This window comes from Chenopodium album, chromosome 14 (genome assembly GCF_948465745.1).
Source record: "Chenopodium album chromosome 14, dcCheAlbu1.1, whole genome shotgun sequence".
In the NCBI taxonomy this organism is placed as follows: domain Eukaryota; kingdom Viridiplantae; phylum Streptophyta; class Magnoliopsida; order Caryophyllales; family Amaranthaceae; genus Chenopodium; species Chenopodium album.
In genome coordinates this window covers 37,996,179-38,013,184 of record NC_137847.1, presented here as the reverse complement: position 1 = coordinate 38,013,184, position 17,006 = coordinate 37,996,179, and the positions used below count along the sequence as shown (strand labels likewise).

The 17,006-nt window shown below is 37.2% G+C and overlaps 1 non-coding gene across 1 annotated transcript; it reads right to left on the bottom strand.

Moving 5' to 3' along the window:
• Positions 1–16,676: 16,676 nt before the first annotated feature.
• LOC145580461 (small nucleolar RNA R71) lies at positions 16,677–16,782 on the bottom strand. Its single transcript, XR_014099497.1, has one exon. It is a non-coding gene; the product is annotated as a small nucleolar RNA R71 (small nucleolar RNA).
• Between the last annotated feature and the right edge of the window lie 224 nt (positions 16,783–17,006).

The following is a 17,006-nucleotide window of genomic DNA, read 5'->3' as shown; positions in this document are numbered from 1 at the left end:
AATATAAAACCCCATAACTCCCCCCATATGTTCATACTCAAGGTATATACGTTCCAAGAGTTTTGGTGCGTAATCTCTTTCACTTTACGTTCTTTACAATTTATTAAACTCGGTGATGACTCTCAAATCATAACAACACCAAACATCATGATTATTCAAAAAATTAAACATTTTAATTTAATTCTTGAAAAATTAGTGACCACATAATATTTAATGTTTTACCCTTTTTAAATCTACCTCGGTGTCAAAGACACCTTAAACGCATAATGCGCCAAAATTCCTATCCCTCGGTGTTAGAAACACCTTAAGTGCACTAAGGCACCAAAAATATAATTTATTCCTTGTGTACAAAGACACTTAAATAGCTCATTTCTCATGCTTATAGCATCAATAAAAAGTATATGAACCTTAATAAAATTCTCTTTATATATTCCAATCCAAATTAAACATTCAGTTTAATTAAATATGCTTTCTATCATACCATAAATAAAAGTGTGGTTCATATTCAACATTCCAAACTATTATTTTCCAACCATTAATCCATCACAAATAAATCATGCTTCATAATTCAATCACCAATAACAACCAAATCACAATTTCCATTCCAAATCTCGCATAATACTACTTGTATTCAATTAATCACATCTAGCATGCTACTATATCATCAAAAATATGCCAAGTACGCGAACGTACCTTAAATACGATCTTAATATCGCCACGACTAATAGAAATCACTCACTTCAAAGTCTCCTACAATTTAAAATAATAATAGAGTATTAAAATCCACTCTACACAAATTTTCAGCAATATATACTCTTATTAAATCCCTCATAATTTAATTAAAATAAGCTGAAATTATATTTAAAACATCATACTTTAATCCCAATTAATGGGTAATTAAAATTTCTTAAAGAAACTTGATTTTTAATGTACTATCAAAAATTCCAGCTATATATTTATATAAAAACTTGTTGTAATTAAGCTTTAAAACACTTGAATCAAAGATTTAAACCACCCTAAATCATAATCCTTCAATAATTAATAATTTGTGAATCTAGGGTTTCAAAATTGGGGCTTTTTAATTAAAATTAAAATCTGAAAATTAAATCACATATTACTTATAATCAAACATCATAATATTAACACAAAACCCTTAATTTATAATTAGATCTAAGGTTTAAACAAGATTTAAAAACAAAGATTTAATTTTGTATTTTTTTCGAATGGGAGAAGAAGCAGCCGGACAGCAGGCCGGCGCTGCCGCTTGGTGCTACTGGTGGCCGGCGGTGGTGCAAGCCGAAAAGGGGAAGGGGAAAAATAAAGAAAAAGAAAAGAAAATAAAGGAGAAGGGAGAGAAAGTTTACCTTGGGTTTTCTCCACTTTGGGCAAAGTTTAATTTGCCCAACTGTTGAATATTTATACCCCTTTCTCTAGAAACCCTTCTTACCTAAATTTTTCCTTTTTGCTCTTTCTTAATCCCTTTCCTAATAAAACTTTACTAAAATAAAACTTTCCTAAATTAAACCCCAACTTTAATAAAATAATTAATTAAATAAACTTTCCTTTTATAAAATATTTTCAAACTTATTTAAAATAAATAATTAAAATACCGTAAATAAAACATTTCAAATTATTTAAATACTTCACAAAATACTTATTTTAAATAAAATACGTATTAAAATACGGGGTATTACATAATGTGTTTATGTTGTTGGTGCTTTGTCTCTTGCTTGTGTGCGTTTATTCTTATTGCTTGAGTGCTAGGCTAGTTTAGACTTGGTCTAGGCGCCATCATGGGAATCTTCTAAGTTCCTAACTTAGAAAAAAATCTAGCCCACAAAATATCTCGTGACACTTGCCCACGATTTCGGCTGCCGACCTCCCTAGTTTCACACGCCACTACTAGAAAACAGGCAAATAACGACGGACTGGTTTCGACGGACAAGGAAAAGTGAAATTTCCAACGGATTTTTTTCCGTCGAATATTTCCGACGAATTAAACAATTCCATCAAAAATCCGTTGGAAATTTCTGACGGAATATAAATCCGTCGGAATATATGTACTTTCCAACGGATTTTTTCATCAGAAATTACCTTTTCCAACGGATAAATATTCCGTCGGAAATTTCCGACGTATTTTCGACGGAATATAATCTTTTTTTTTTTAAAAAAAAAAGCTCTTTTAAAGAAACCCTAAAACCCTACCCATTTCTGTCGTTTCTCTCTCTTTCCCCTTCTCCATTTTTCTGTCTTTCCTCTCCTCTGTCCTCTTCATTCTACTTCTCTCTTCGTTCTCTTCCTCTCTTCTATTTCATCTTCTCTTTCTCTCCTATTTTTTCCCCTCTTCCAACCACCTCATATCTCCCACTACCACCGCCAACATCGACAACAACAACAAGCCCAACACCGACATCAACATCAACAACAATTTCGATCTCGAGTTTCGCCCTTTCTCTCTATTCTCATGATGAAAACAAAGGTTTTCAGGTCAAATTCGACCATGAAAACTCTAGATCTAGAGTTTTCATGGTCGAATTTGGCCTCCTAAACCCAATTTCAAGGTTGTGTGGTCGAATTGAGGTATGTATCTTTTTTTTTGTTATTTTATCGGTTTTTTTTTTAATATATATGATTATATGGTTGTGTTGGGTGGTGGCTGTTGGAGTTCGGGTTTTTGGGTTAGGGTTGGGATTTTAATTTTTTTCTTTATTTTTTTGTTATTTTTTGGGTGGTGATTGTTTATTTCGTCGTCGGCGGTGGTGGTTTTTGGTGGGTGGTGGGGTGGTTTGGTTGAAATTGTTTGGGTTAGGGAGTGGATCTGGTTCGGTTAGGTGGGTAAGTGTTCTGGAGGAGGTTTGTGGTTGGGTACTGGGTGGTGGTAAGGGTAAGGGGAACTTGTGTGGGCTGGTGGTACAGGTTAGGGGGGCTGGTGGTGTGGGGTGGTGGATGGTGGTGTGGGCTGCTGGTGGGGGTGGTGGGTAGGCTTTTTTTTTGGTTTTTTTAACAATTTTCTGACGGATTACAATCCGTCGGAAATTTCCGACGGATTTTTCCGGGCCGGAAAATCTCTTCCGATGGATTGAATTCCGTCGGAATAGTGTATCCGACGGAAATTCGGTAGGAAAAAGCTGTTTTTCCTACAAAGCGTTTTCCGACAACCAGTTCCGAGGGAATTTCCGTCGGAAACCCCGTTTCCGGCGGAAAATAGGGTGTTTTACGACGGAATTTTTCCATCGTTATTTACCTGTTTTCTAGTAGTGAGCGTCGATCCCCCCAGCCCCTCGTTCCGTTTGCGCACAGACCTCCCCGCCTCATTTCCTGGCTGGTTTGGTGGGTTTTCGAATGGTCTTAAGGTTAATGGGGTTTTGATTTTTAGAAGGAGGTTTTAAGCTTAGGTTGGGTGGGATCGGATTCCGATCGGCACGGTGGGTTTCTAGGTGGCGGTGGTTTGGGGTCTGGGTTGAGTGGTGGTTCTGGGGTCTGGGTTTGGGTGGTGGTGGGGATGGTGGTGGTTGAAGTGGTGTGGCTTAGGTGGTGGTAGTTTTTTTTTTTTATATATATAATTTGATTTTACTTTTTTGAAAAATTTAACATTTGCTACCAGCGAAAGCACCTTGTGTTACATTTGCTGGCTGTTTAATTTTTCATTTTACTTTACTACCACCCAAATTCCTTAACTATATATTTCACTACTAGATAACGGTTTCCGTCAATGTTGCAGTTAAGTGAGGCCCAATATTTCATTAAATTTATCCATCACCACACCAGTTTATTAACCTACACCAAACTAACCACTCACGAGCACTCCATTGCTCCCAGCTCCTCACACAAACACCTCACAAACCCCTGCCAGCCACACCTCCAACATCACCACCATTCACACCATCATCAACATCACATCAAACCACTGCAACTGCCACTAGCGCAACAACTACCCACAACACCAAACCACCGCAACTCCCTTGCTTTATACAACATCACTAAGCTCAGCCCACACTTCAGCCCCCACCACAACACTGCATCGAGCACCGCTTGAACCAACACTCCCGCCTGCAGTACCACCGTAAGAAGTCGTGCTCCACTAGCAGCCCCACACTACCATCAATGGAAGCTGACAGTCCAATCGAACAAATAGCAACCCACAAAACCTCTAATTTAGCCCGCGATTTCAGCATTTGTAGCTCCGCAATTAGCAATTTGCACCCACGGATTTAATGAAATTGGGTGGCTGAGATGCATTGAACCTCCCAATCGCTCCTCGCCTAGCCTCGAAACCCTAGCGGCCCGGGTTTTCAAGAGTGGAGGAAGAACGATTTGGGGGTTTCAAGGGTAGAAGATGGGTTTTTCTAGGGTTTTGTGGGAAGGGAAGGGGCTTCGGGTAAGGGATTGTGGTTTAGGGGCAAGGAGAGCTGGTCGTGAGAAAGTGGAATGTGTTGACCGGGTGCGTGGCAGTGAGGTTTTGGCCTTCAGGGAAGCGTTGATGGGGGAAAAGGAGGTGGCTGGAAGGTGGCAGCGAGGTGGTTAGGGATCGAGGGGTTGCTGGACCCCACTAACGGAAACAGTAACGACATAAGTCATCTGGTGGTGAAATATACTTCCTCCGTTTTTTTTAGTTGACACCTATTCCTTTTTGGGAAGTTTATATTTAATTGACACACTTCCTTTTTTGGTAAGTTTATAGGGTGAATTTCCTATTTTACCCTGAATAAAAAAAACAGATTATATCCTAAACATTCTTTATTTAGTCTTATAGCTGTTAATTATAACTAATCACTCCCTAATATTTTATGACATCCCACCTACCCAACTACTCCACTTTAATTGCATTCAATAAACACACGTCTTCCTACCAGAAAAATCAAATGACCATAATTTCTTAATTGTGTTCTTCAAGTTCTTCATCTAGAAAATTCTACCACTTTATCTCTCCTCAAATATCTATGAAAACCCACAGATCTATCTGAAATTCTTACTCTCTTCAATTATCTTTCATCAATTTAAGATAATCTAACTCAAATTTTTCCTCCTTAAAAAAAAAAAAAATCGAATTTTCATTTTAATGGAAAAGGGGAAGGCGATTCTTATTTCAAAGAAGGAAAAGGAGTATACTCTTACAAAGGACCAGGAGAAGATAATTGCGGCTTCTTCACTAGTAGAATTTCTGCCTGAGACTTATCCTTGGGAGAATGAAACCTGGTACCAAAATATTTCGATCCACCCTTCTCCAAGGTTCCTTGATTCAGAGTATATCAACAATCTAACGAGTTCCGAGTCACCTAAAACCCCAATTAAAGGGGACAGTGATGAGCATACTACTTCTCCTTCCACGGATCCGCGTGCGTGGAATGATTCAGGTAATGTTCCCAGTTTGTATGTTCGTGATTGGCATACCAAAGACACAATGGTTGTCCTTGAAACACCAGATGATGTGGTGCTGATTATGGATGATAATTTATACCCAATTTCTACTTGTAGTAGAAGGAGGAAATTGTTTCAATCTCCTTCTAGATTGGGTGACGTAGATGAAAAAAAATCTCAAAAAAGAAGGAAGAAATAAACACCCAAAAGTAGGTGACATTATTGGTATCTGCTCCAAGATTTTTCTTTTTTAAATTTAATTTCTTCAAGCTTACCCCTTAAAAAGTTATGCTTTTAAATGATAATTATGTGTATGATTTATGGGGATATTTGATGATTGAATGAACTTGCATGTTGGTAATTGTTTGATTAAATGTAATTACATGTTGGTTATTAGTTTTAGTCCTTGATGATGAGTATAACTCTTTGATAGTATAGTTGGAAAGAACTCCATTTATGCTCATACAAAAGTTAAAAAAAAAAGTACCATAAGTCATTCATACATCCATATTTTTTACAAAAAAAAGTACAGCATGTGTCTAAGGAAACCGGTTAATCTGTACAGCTGTAGGGAATATTTCAAGCATCCCACACTTGAGCCCCACTATGATCATACACTTAAGTATATGGTGGCATCCAAAGGGAAGGAAGCTAGAGCAAAAGAGTCGCCAACAAGTTTTAGGAACTTGTAAACCGTTCACATGGTGAAGGTTACACCCCTTCACGATCCATGAGATCGCTAACTCCATAGTGGTCCTGAACCATGACTGGATATTCGAGGATGAAGGTACAAATCCAACCTAAAAGAGATTGAACCTGCTCTAAATAGGCCTCTACTTTATTCTTCTCATATTCATGTACGCTTTCTGACTAACATACAATTATTAGGTTAATCCGAAACCTGATTAATCTATGTTGGTTGAATGTTAATGCACAAACAAAACTATCATTGGCGATCACTTGAATTAAAATCATATTAGCCTAAATAAAATTATTAATTATCTTATTAAGCGTGATTTCAAGTACAAATTCCCTTTAAACCTGCAAGAGAGGGCGTGATCAAGCAATAACAATAATATATCAAGCAACATAATAACAACAAATCATCATCATAATAATCTCAATAAAGCATAATAATATTAGCAAGATCCTAGGCATGATACTAACATGATTAATAATAAATCCTAGCATGTCACTAAACAATAAAGATCAAAGCTTTAACCCTAACACGATACTAACATGATAGAAGAAATAGAAAGCAACCTAAACATGATGCTAGAAAGCAATAAAAGCATCCTAACATGATACTAGGAATATTAAAATGATCTAAGCATAGTTTCTAAAGATATAGAGCAATAAAATAACTGACTTTGTTGCCTCATACCTCTTTCTATCAAAACAATACACACGTTAGTAACTTCAAGGAAAATATTAAATCAAACAATTAATTTAAATAATTGAAATAGGGATTTGGGACCAAACCCTAAGAACTATCAACCTTTCACGTCTAGGGCGAAGGCAACTTCGAGCTTGGTTAGGTGCGTCTAAGACTCATGAATGCGGTATTGTATTTTGAAAAGAAAAGGCTTAGAAAGAGGGAGAAAGAACAAGCTTCTAACTTTTGAGAGAGAGAAGAGAATAGAATTAGATGATTGTTGATGATTGAAAACGGGGAAATAACACCCCTATTTGTAGAGAAAACATCCGGAATGCTTAAGAGTCAGAATTTGACTCGAAGTAAAATAGCCCCTATCGCGACGCGACAAACCCTATCGCGATGCGATAGGCCTATCGCGACGCGATAGGCTCTCCGCAGCGCGATGGTGCGATCAGGATAAAAATCCTGTACGGAGTCCTTTTCCCAATATAATTAGGTAATTAGACTTCGTAATTATCTTAATTAAAATCAGCTTTATCTTTTAAAACACTTGTTTTATTCCAAATTAAATTCTTTATCTTTTCTAATTAATATAAAAGTATAATTATTAATCCAAACTCCACTAGAATTTAAAATAATCTTCTAGATTATTAAATTAAAGTAAATTTATTCTTAATAACTTTAGGAAAAATAATTAATGGGCCCTCCACTTGATCATTGGGCATTTGGGCCATATAAAATCTTTTTCGGCCCAATTCAGTATTTCGACCATAACTTCCTCATTATTCATCGGAATTGGGCTTATAATATATCGTTGGAAAGCTCTTTTCAAGCCCTATCCAACTACACTATTATTGTATCCGTATTATGGACCAAACTAAATTAGACTGGACATTTTCCATAAATAAGGTACGAAAAGAAAATATTTTCAAAAACAGAAAGAAATATTTTTATTAAAAATAGGTGTATCACGAGACTCTTCCACATTCACCTCGTTTGAAAATCAATGACGTGAAAGATATTCATTATTGGGTTTGATTTTTGGGGAGACACAATCAGGTGTCTACAACTGCATATACAAAATTAAAGTGGGATTTACCTATCTTAGGAGTAGATTCTAAGGTCATTCTTAAGCTAATTGTCTAGTAATAATACTACTACAACTACTATAATTAATAATCCCCACTTACAAAAAATTATCAAGCCTCGTACTACAAAAGATGTGTAGCTTGTCTTTGCACTACACCAAATTGAGACTTAAATTGCATATTCCATTTCATAGTCTTGACCATTTGTAGCTGGAGCTGCCACAAACCCCTCATTCAAAAAATCCACGGCTGAATGTATAATTTCATTAGAAATGTCAACAGTTGTAGGAAGCAAGCCAAGTCGATCAAGTCTTTTTTTACCATGATGTGGGTTCTTGTACTTGTTCCCGCCCATATCCTTGAGTATTTCAACCATTACATACTGTAGTTTTAACCAAGTGTAACTGAGACTCTTAAGCTCATACTCTGCATAAGCGTCTTCCACTGATTTCACTAGTTCAGTCACATTAGTTGGGAATTTTTGATGTTGTATTGACTGTATAGCCCTAAAAAAATCCCAAATCCAAAATATTCATACTCGGGGATTGAGGGGGCTCACAGATTAAGTGCATACTTGTAGACACCCATTTGTGTCTCCCCAAAACCAAACCCAGTGATGAACGCCTTTCACGTCGAACCATAATCGAATGAGGTGAAAGTGGTTGAAAGTCAAGTGTTGCGGTTTAGTTTTATTAAAATTCTATTCTCTCTGTTTTTGAAAATAACTCTATTTATTTGAAAATAGCCAAACCAGTTTAATTTGGTCCATAATTAAGATCCAATAATAGTGTAGTTGGATGGGGCTCGAAAAGACCTTTCCAACGATATATTATAAGCCCAATTCCGATGAATATTGAGAAAGTTATGGCCAAAATACTAAACTGGGCCCGGTTAGTTATTTACATACAGCCCAATGATCTAGAGGAGGGCCCAATGTTAATTATTATTCCTAAAATTATTAAGATTAATTATAATTTTTCTAGAAGTTTCTAGAAGGTTCTTTTTAGTTCTAATATTGTTAGATTTAATAATTATTTATTTTAAAACGGACTTTTATTTGGAATAAAACATTATTTTATTATTATTATTATCTTAAAAATACGTATTTTATCTTCTGTACGGATTCCGTAGATCAAGTTGATTAAAGATCGAATTCCGCGTGGAAAAAACGCGCTAATACAGGTTGTCGCCAAACGACAGACCCTGTCGCCTCGCGACAGAGTCAATTCCTGGCGACAGCGTGTAGTTTTATTCCTTATCAAATTCTATGATTTTCCGGACTTTTTTCCTTATAAATAGGGTCTCAAACCTCTGTTTTTAATCATCAACTCTCATCATCAATTCTTACTATCAATTCTCTCTATTCTCTCTCTAAGCAATATAGCTTATTTTCTCTCTCAAGAATTACTTAATTCTTTTCTTCTCTCTCTTTCTAAACCAACCTTTTACAAAATACAATATTCTGCATTCACAAGACTTAGAATCACCTAGCCAAGTTCGAAGTTGCCTTCGCCCTAGACGTGCAAGGTTTGATATTTTCTGAGGGTTTGGTCCCAAATCCAGTCTAAACTTTTTAACTCTTTCTTTCAATTATTTGATTTAATTCTTTAATTATTCTTTATTATTTTCATTGAAGTTTACTAACTTGTGTATTTTGTTATTAAAAAGAGGTACGAGGCTTCAAAGTATGTAATCTTATTACTCTCTTTCAATGTAGAAAGCATGTTTATTATTGTTTAATTCCTAGTATCATGTTAGGATATTTTTAATGCTTTCTAGTGTCATGTTTAGGGTGCTTTTACTCTTTTCTAATATTGTGATAGCATGTTAGTGCCATGTTAGGTTTAAAGCTTTGATCTTTATTGCTTAGTGACTTGCTAGGATTTGTTATTAATCTTGTTAGTATCATGCCTAGGATCTTGCTATTATTATTAAGCTTTATTATACCTTATCATGATATTATGATTATTATTATGTTTATTATTATGTTGCTTGATATTATTTATATTTTATTGTTATTGCTTGATCACACCTTTTATGCTTGCTAAAGGGAATTTGTACTTGAAATCACGCTTAATAAGATAATTATTAATTTGGTTTAGGCTAATGTGATTTTAACTCAAGTGATCGCCAATAATAGTTTTATTTGTGCATTAATATTCAACCAACATAGATTAAACAGGTTAGGTTTAACCTAATGTTTGTATGTTATTCGAAAAGCGCACATGAATACGAGCAGAACAAAGTAGAGGCCTATTTTATAGGGCGGGTCCTTTCTTTTGTAGGTTGGATTCGTACCCTCATCCCCGAACCCTGTTTGGTTCAAGACCTTATGGAGTTGATGGTCCTTTTGGATTGTCTTTTGGGTTTACAAGTTCCTAAAACTTGTTGGCGACTCTTTTGCTATCTTTTCTTTCCCTTTGGAACGCCACCATACTTTAGTGTATGATCATAGTGGGGTTCAAGTTTGGGATCATAATGCTTGAAATATTTCCTACAGTTTTTTGGCGACTCCACTGGGGAGGATTTCTATTTATATTCCTGAAATTTATTTTGGCAATTATTTAGAATGAGCGGATGAGACTCGAAAAATTCTAAGTATTTCATGTGCGTAATTCGATTAACATTATTGTCATATGCATTAAAAGGTTCTCATGGGAGAGACCCATGAGTCAATACGTAGGAATTTTACACGAAGGAAATTTGAGAAATATCATTCATGACTAGAATCGAAAAAACGATGCGAAATCTGGAAAATTCTAAGAACACAGAAACTTGCCAAGGCATGTAGGAACTAGCGTCTAGAAAACAGGGCTTGTCGCCCGTAAAAAGTTTCTGTCGCCTGGCGACAGTTCTGTCGCTTGGCGACAGAGGCTTTTTTGCGGCGACAGTCCCTGTAGTCTGGCGCCAAGTTCTTCCAGTACCGAGCCAGGGATCTGCCTTCTTGTTTTGACCATATCTAGTACTGTTGGCTCGATTCTACTTATTGATTGAGTCATTTTCTCACTTTTCTGAACCCATATGTGTTCTATATATGGACATAACCCTCTGGGGGTTCCTGCTTCACCTGCCCAATTGAATATCCACTATATGTGCAACAACGGGTACGTGCAAAGTTTGTGAATCCACCAAACCATGGAGTCGAGTTCGATTTCATCACGAACTCGCGGGGTCCCGTCCATTCGCACCAACCCTCACGGTAGGCTTGTGTGCAATGCATACGGATTCATAACCATGGACCTTTTTGACTTAACCCATATCCTTGAACTTAAGAGAACTAGAGCCATGGTTAGGTTGCAAACTCATTGCATCATATTGTGACTATGTGAACTACTTGTGCATTATTTGCTTGTGTATAGCTTATATGTGACTAAACTAACCGTTTGGTTTGACTTGTGTTTGTAAATAAGTCTAAATAATCTAACCAATGACTAAAGGACTTTGTTTAATTAATTAATCAATTAATTTGAACTAATGAACAAGCCTAAAATTGAGTCATAATTCATTTTAGTCAACCCGGATTTTTATTCCCGTATACTGCACATGCGTCAACTTGTTTTGGTCATAGCCGGAGTTCTAGGAAGAGCCACGAGTCGTATAACCTATGGATCTGTAGCCCCGAGTTTTATCTTTAATTTGGCATTGGTTTCGTCCCAATCAGAGTCACAGATAAAAAGTTATGACTAAAATACAACAGCCTGTCCAGTTTAATGCACATACGTGAAGTCTTAACTTAGTCTTTGCTTAAGTCTAGTCACATAGTCTAGCCACATGGTCATGACACAAGTCTTAACATGTCACCTAAACTCACTAGTCTTAGCACGCACTTTGTATATGTCACCATGACCATGTCTTAGGTTCATGCATGAGTCGTTTTTCCGTCATTTGAGTTGGGGGTCCATTCTATTCCTAATTCTTCCATATTTCTCCATCTCCATCATCTTCCCACTCTCCACATACTTTCTCCATACATATCATTCTTTCATGATCTCTTTCCATCTATGCATGTTGAATCGAGTTTGAGTCATATGATTGAAAAGGAAAAAGAGTAATGATGAGACAAAATACAAGGCAAGCTTCTTACCAAGATTTCATGACCTCTTTTTCTATTTCTTTTTTCAAACCCTTCCCCCATAAGTCTAGCATAGGCACCCTTTGTCTTTCTTAGATTTATTCCATAGGTTTTTTTTACCTTTTAATAAAATGAGCATTTTATTTCTTGCATATGATCATTGCATTGCATTATTCACAAAAAAAAAAAAAAAAAAAAAAAAAATCACCGAATTAAGCACAAGGTATACCAATGATTTGAGACACCCCTTGTAACCATATCATATTACCTTTCACCCTTCAAATATATAATCCCTTTCTTGAAAAACCACTTTGAGCCTTGTCTAACGATAGACCTTTCATTTTTCAACCCATATCTACCTAACCTTGGAATGGGATGGTGTGTAACTTATGAAAGTTCCAAATATGAAAGCTTGAGTGATCTCAAAAGAATAAAATAAAAATAAGTAAATGAATAAAAGTGTACAAAAGGGCAAGTGTTCCAATGTCTTTGATACAAAAATATCTTTGATAAGAACATGTCTCAGATTGCGTTTCTTATCGAGTGCTCGGTACCATGCCTGAGAAACATGAATGCCAAGTGAGTGATAGACCGCATGATCGGGATTGTCCACACTTATAAAAATAAAATGCAAAAGCAAAATAAAAGAAGAGCAAAAAACAAAAAAAAGAAAGAGAGCTCAAAAATGAGAAACCTCAAGCATAAAAAATACAAAGATTCAAAAGCAAGGTTGCACACCTTGGGGGCTTATCTAGGGTCTTGAGCCTTTATCCCCTTCTTCTCTAACCTTTAGCCTAACCACGTTACAACCCTTAAAAAGACCTTTTTGAGGTATACACACACTTGTGCGAGGTTCGGCTAGAGCTACGTTTGGCCTGATTCTTAACGGATACGTAGGCAACCTCACAATGAGGTGCGGCCATAATAAAAATGCATTCATTTTCACATTCACACACTCACACCATGATCATGTCAAGGGATCTCCAATGCTCATCCCTATTCATTTAGAGCTAGACTTGGGGGCTTGATCCTTACATCATTAGCCTACCTAGCCTAAGAGTCATCATTATTTGATTCTTATCAAATAATACTTTTCCACACCGTTAGCCTTTGCAGCCTAACCTTAGTGTCACTTTCACACACATCACGGATACATGACCAAATATACTTCCAATTAGGAACCTTTTGTCATGAAATCTTAACATAATGTTGAAGCATGCTTTATCATATCACACATCACTCATCACTTATAATCATCATTGTATCAAAGTATGAAGTGCTTAGCCTCTGTGCCTAAGTTACCTAAATACTTTCATAATCGAGTCAACTAAGATAGCTTAGGAGGAATTAATCCTTGCACCTTGAGAGATAGCATCAAATTCATATACTTGATTAAGCTCATTCAACATGCACCATCAAACACTTCGATTCTTTTTTGCTTCTTTCTTTTTCGGGAGAAAGTCGGTACCCTCCACAAAAATGACGGAAAATTTTTGCTTTTTTTTGCACATCACACACGAGTCATGTTCATTGAGTCATGTTGTGTCATATCACATCGAGCGGAGTCTAACACATGTGTCAAACGATTTGAGTCGAGTCATGTCAAATCAATGAGTCAAGCAACACTAAGCCTTAAGTCAACCCTAAGATAATAAAAGATTAGCAAAGTCCTATAGTCCAAAATATAGATGCAGGTACATTCCAGCGAGCAAGAATATTCCCGGATTTTTTCTAAAAAAACCGCGAATATAGATATATGAGATTCTTCCAAGATAAGAGAAGTTTGAGCAAAATTATGAAGAGCTTTAATTTCCAAAAGATTTGAGCATATTTGGTCGTAAGGAAACGACCAAATTGAAAGTTCGGAGCGAAACCGAGCAATGAATAGCAGCAGCAGCGGTAGAAATGAAAAAGACAAGGTTTGTCGCCTAGCGACAGAACGATATCGCGGCGACAATAGGTTTTGGCTTGCGCTGGTGTGGCGACAGGTCACGTGGCTTCATGATGTGGTCATATGGACCTAGTGCAGAAGTTTGGGTTCCTTGGTACGCCAGTGAGCCCTTTTAAGCAAAATTGACATGATTTAATCAGCTTGATTGCGATTGCATTAAGTGATCGACTTGATGAAAGATCGTCTCACTTAACTTAAAGCGCCTAAGTATTGGCTCATAACAAGGCACCGAAATAATGGTTCAATAGAAGCACCGAAATAATGGTTCAATAGAAGCACCGAAATAATGGTTCAATAGAAGCACCAAAATAATGGTTTGATAGAAGCACCGAAATAATGGTTTACAAAGACAGAAGCACCGAAGCATTGGAACAAACAAAAAACAATAATAAATATATAAAGGGTCAATATGCAGAATGATTCTTTGGCGATGTCCCAACATAGAGAGGAGTTGTCTAGTGGCGAAATACGGCCGTGGCGAGATAATGTCACAAATTTTGAAGATGGCGAAGCAAGGTCACCTTCGACGGTCCCTCAAGGTAAAGAAGAGATTGTCTATAGCGGCGATGCACTGCCGTGGCGACGTACGGCCACAACCCTGAAGATGACGACATACAGTTATTTTCTGATGAGTGACATTTTTGGCACTCATTTGGTTCCTTTTTGGATGATTTTTATTTCATTTTATCTCTCTTTTCTTTAGTTTTCCTTAGTTTTATTCTTGTTTTCTTCATTTTATGCTTTTTGTAGTTAGTTTCTCTTTTTCATGTCTTTTTCTAGTTTACTTGTTATTTTTCTCTTTTACTTGCTTTTTATCTTTTGCTTGTAGGTGGTAATTGATTGTCCAAGAATTCCCGAGCCTCCTCTCTACGAGTTTTCATTGCTTTTATGCCTAAAGAAGGTGCAAGAAGTTCCAAGTCAAAGGTGGATCCAAGGGGCGAGCTTCAAGGCTTTGTTTATGCCTTATTCATGGCTTTAATTCTTCAAGAAATTTAAGAAAGTTTCTGCCCACTTTGTCCTCCATCATCATCATCCTGGATGCGTGCACCACTTGAGCTAGGACGAAGAGAAGAAGGGGAGGAAACCCAGCTATGTGCGGGCGCACAAAGGGAGTGTGCGGCCGCACATTGGTCGTGTGCGGCCGCACACCAGGTGCGTGCGGGCGCACATTCCTGGGTGTGTCCCGTGCGCGCCTTTCTCCCTCCTCCGAGCGCCCGCACTTATGAGGGTCTATTTTTGGGCGTCATTACCGACCTCCTCCTTGTATATATAGTTATTTCTACCTATTTTTTTAAAAAAAGGAAGTTTTTAGTTTTTAGATTGAATTTGATAGTTAGTTTTTGGGAGAATTTTAGAGAGAGAAACTCAAGAACTAGAGAGAGAAACTCATGATTTTTGGTGATTGCTCAAGGATTCCTCATTGTATTTGATCTTTGGATTAAAGTTTTGTAAGGATCTTCTTCTTGATTTCAATACAAGTTTGATTTTAGTTGATTTCATTAGTTTTTCATATTGTTGATGATTGATTTGGTTATTGATTGAATTTTGATTGATTTTGATTGATTGTTGGTTTAATCTTTGAATTCAAGCATGTTGATAATGAATTTGATGAATGTTGTAGTTTTGATCTCCATTTCTATGGCTAGTGAGTAGTTTCCTAGCTAGGGAGATGGTGAAGCATGTATGAATGATGGAATAGTGTAATTTGGGGATAATTGATGGAGTTGATGATATGATTAAATTTGGTTGATCTTTCATGTGCATGTGTGTGATTAATTAAGGTTTGGCCATCTTTGATTAATACACTAGATTGCATTGTAAGCTTGCTATGATACGGACCATTGATTAGTGAACTTGCAATTTCACGATTGAGGTGCTTTGTGACGTTCCCTAGGTAGTGTTTAGCGTAGTTGATGCTAGTTAGACCTCTAGGTGAACCATCTTAGTATGCTCTTTTGGATACATGATGATTTTCCTTCATATCGCTTGACTTAGTCGGTTTGACCTCCCAAATTACCGTTTCCATTATGATTGCATGTGGATCCATTGCCCTAGTGTCTTAGATTGATTTTATACAAGTTTGCATTACCTAGTTTAGCTTTAGTTCTACCTCAAACCCCTTCTTGATTCCGAAATAGCTTGATTTAGACATCGTGCACTTGATATCCATTCCCTTGGGTTCGACCTTGACTTGCCACTACGCTAAATAGGGGTTAGTTAAGTTACAAATTTTGTTTGATAGGGTGGGGTGGTAGCCCAACGACCTACCGTTCTCCTTCCCATCAAAATGGCGCCGTTGCCAGGGAATGGTGCTTTGAATGCATGTTGTTGTTGAGTCTATTCCACTTTATTTGCAAAATACAAAAAGATTTTACACTTTAGGCTACACTTGTAGCCGTGCTACTAACATTTTCTTTGAGTTTTGTGTGCTTAGATCCCTAGCCATGGGAAGTAATTCAAGAGTTGCCTTGAAGGAACTTGGAGTGCCCGGTGCTTATAGGTATGAATGCGGCATAGCTCCACCTACAACACCGGCAAGTGATTTTGAAATTAGGCCGGCAATGATCACCCTAATTGAGAGGAGACAATATAGTGGGGCAAAGAACGAGAGCCCATTGAACCATCTTAAGGAGTTTGAAAAATATTGCAACACTATCAATGTCAATGGAGTTTCTCAAGAGTTTATCCGCCTTAAGTTGTTCCCTTTCTCTCTCATAGGAAGATCTTTGGAATGGCTAGACAAAGAAGTGAAGCCCAATTCCTTGAAGACATGGGATGATGTCACAAAGGCTTTCTTGTCCCGTTTCTACCCACCAAAGAAGACGGCGGAGGCTAGAGCCTTAATCCAAAGTTTTAAGCAATTACCTAGAGAGAATCTCTATGAAGCATGGGAGAGATACAAGGACTACCAAAGGGAATGCCCTCACCACGGAATTCCAACATATCAAGTGATCCAAATCTTCTATAGAGGTTTGAGCTTTCAAGGTAGATCGAGCCTAGATGCCGGAGCCGGAGGGCCAATCATGAACAAGACGGAAGAAGAGGTTGTGGATGTAATAGATGATGTGGTAAGGAATTACATGGATTGGCATGATGTAGAGAGGGAATCGGCAAGCACAAGTTGCTCAACCGATCAATCTTATGTCATCAACGAATTGT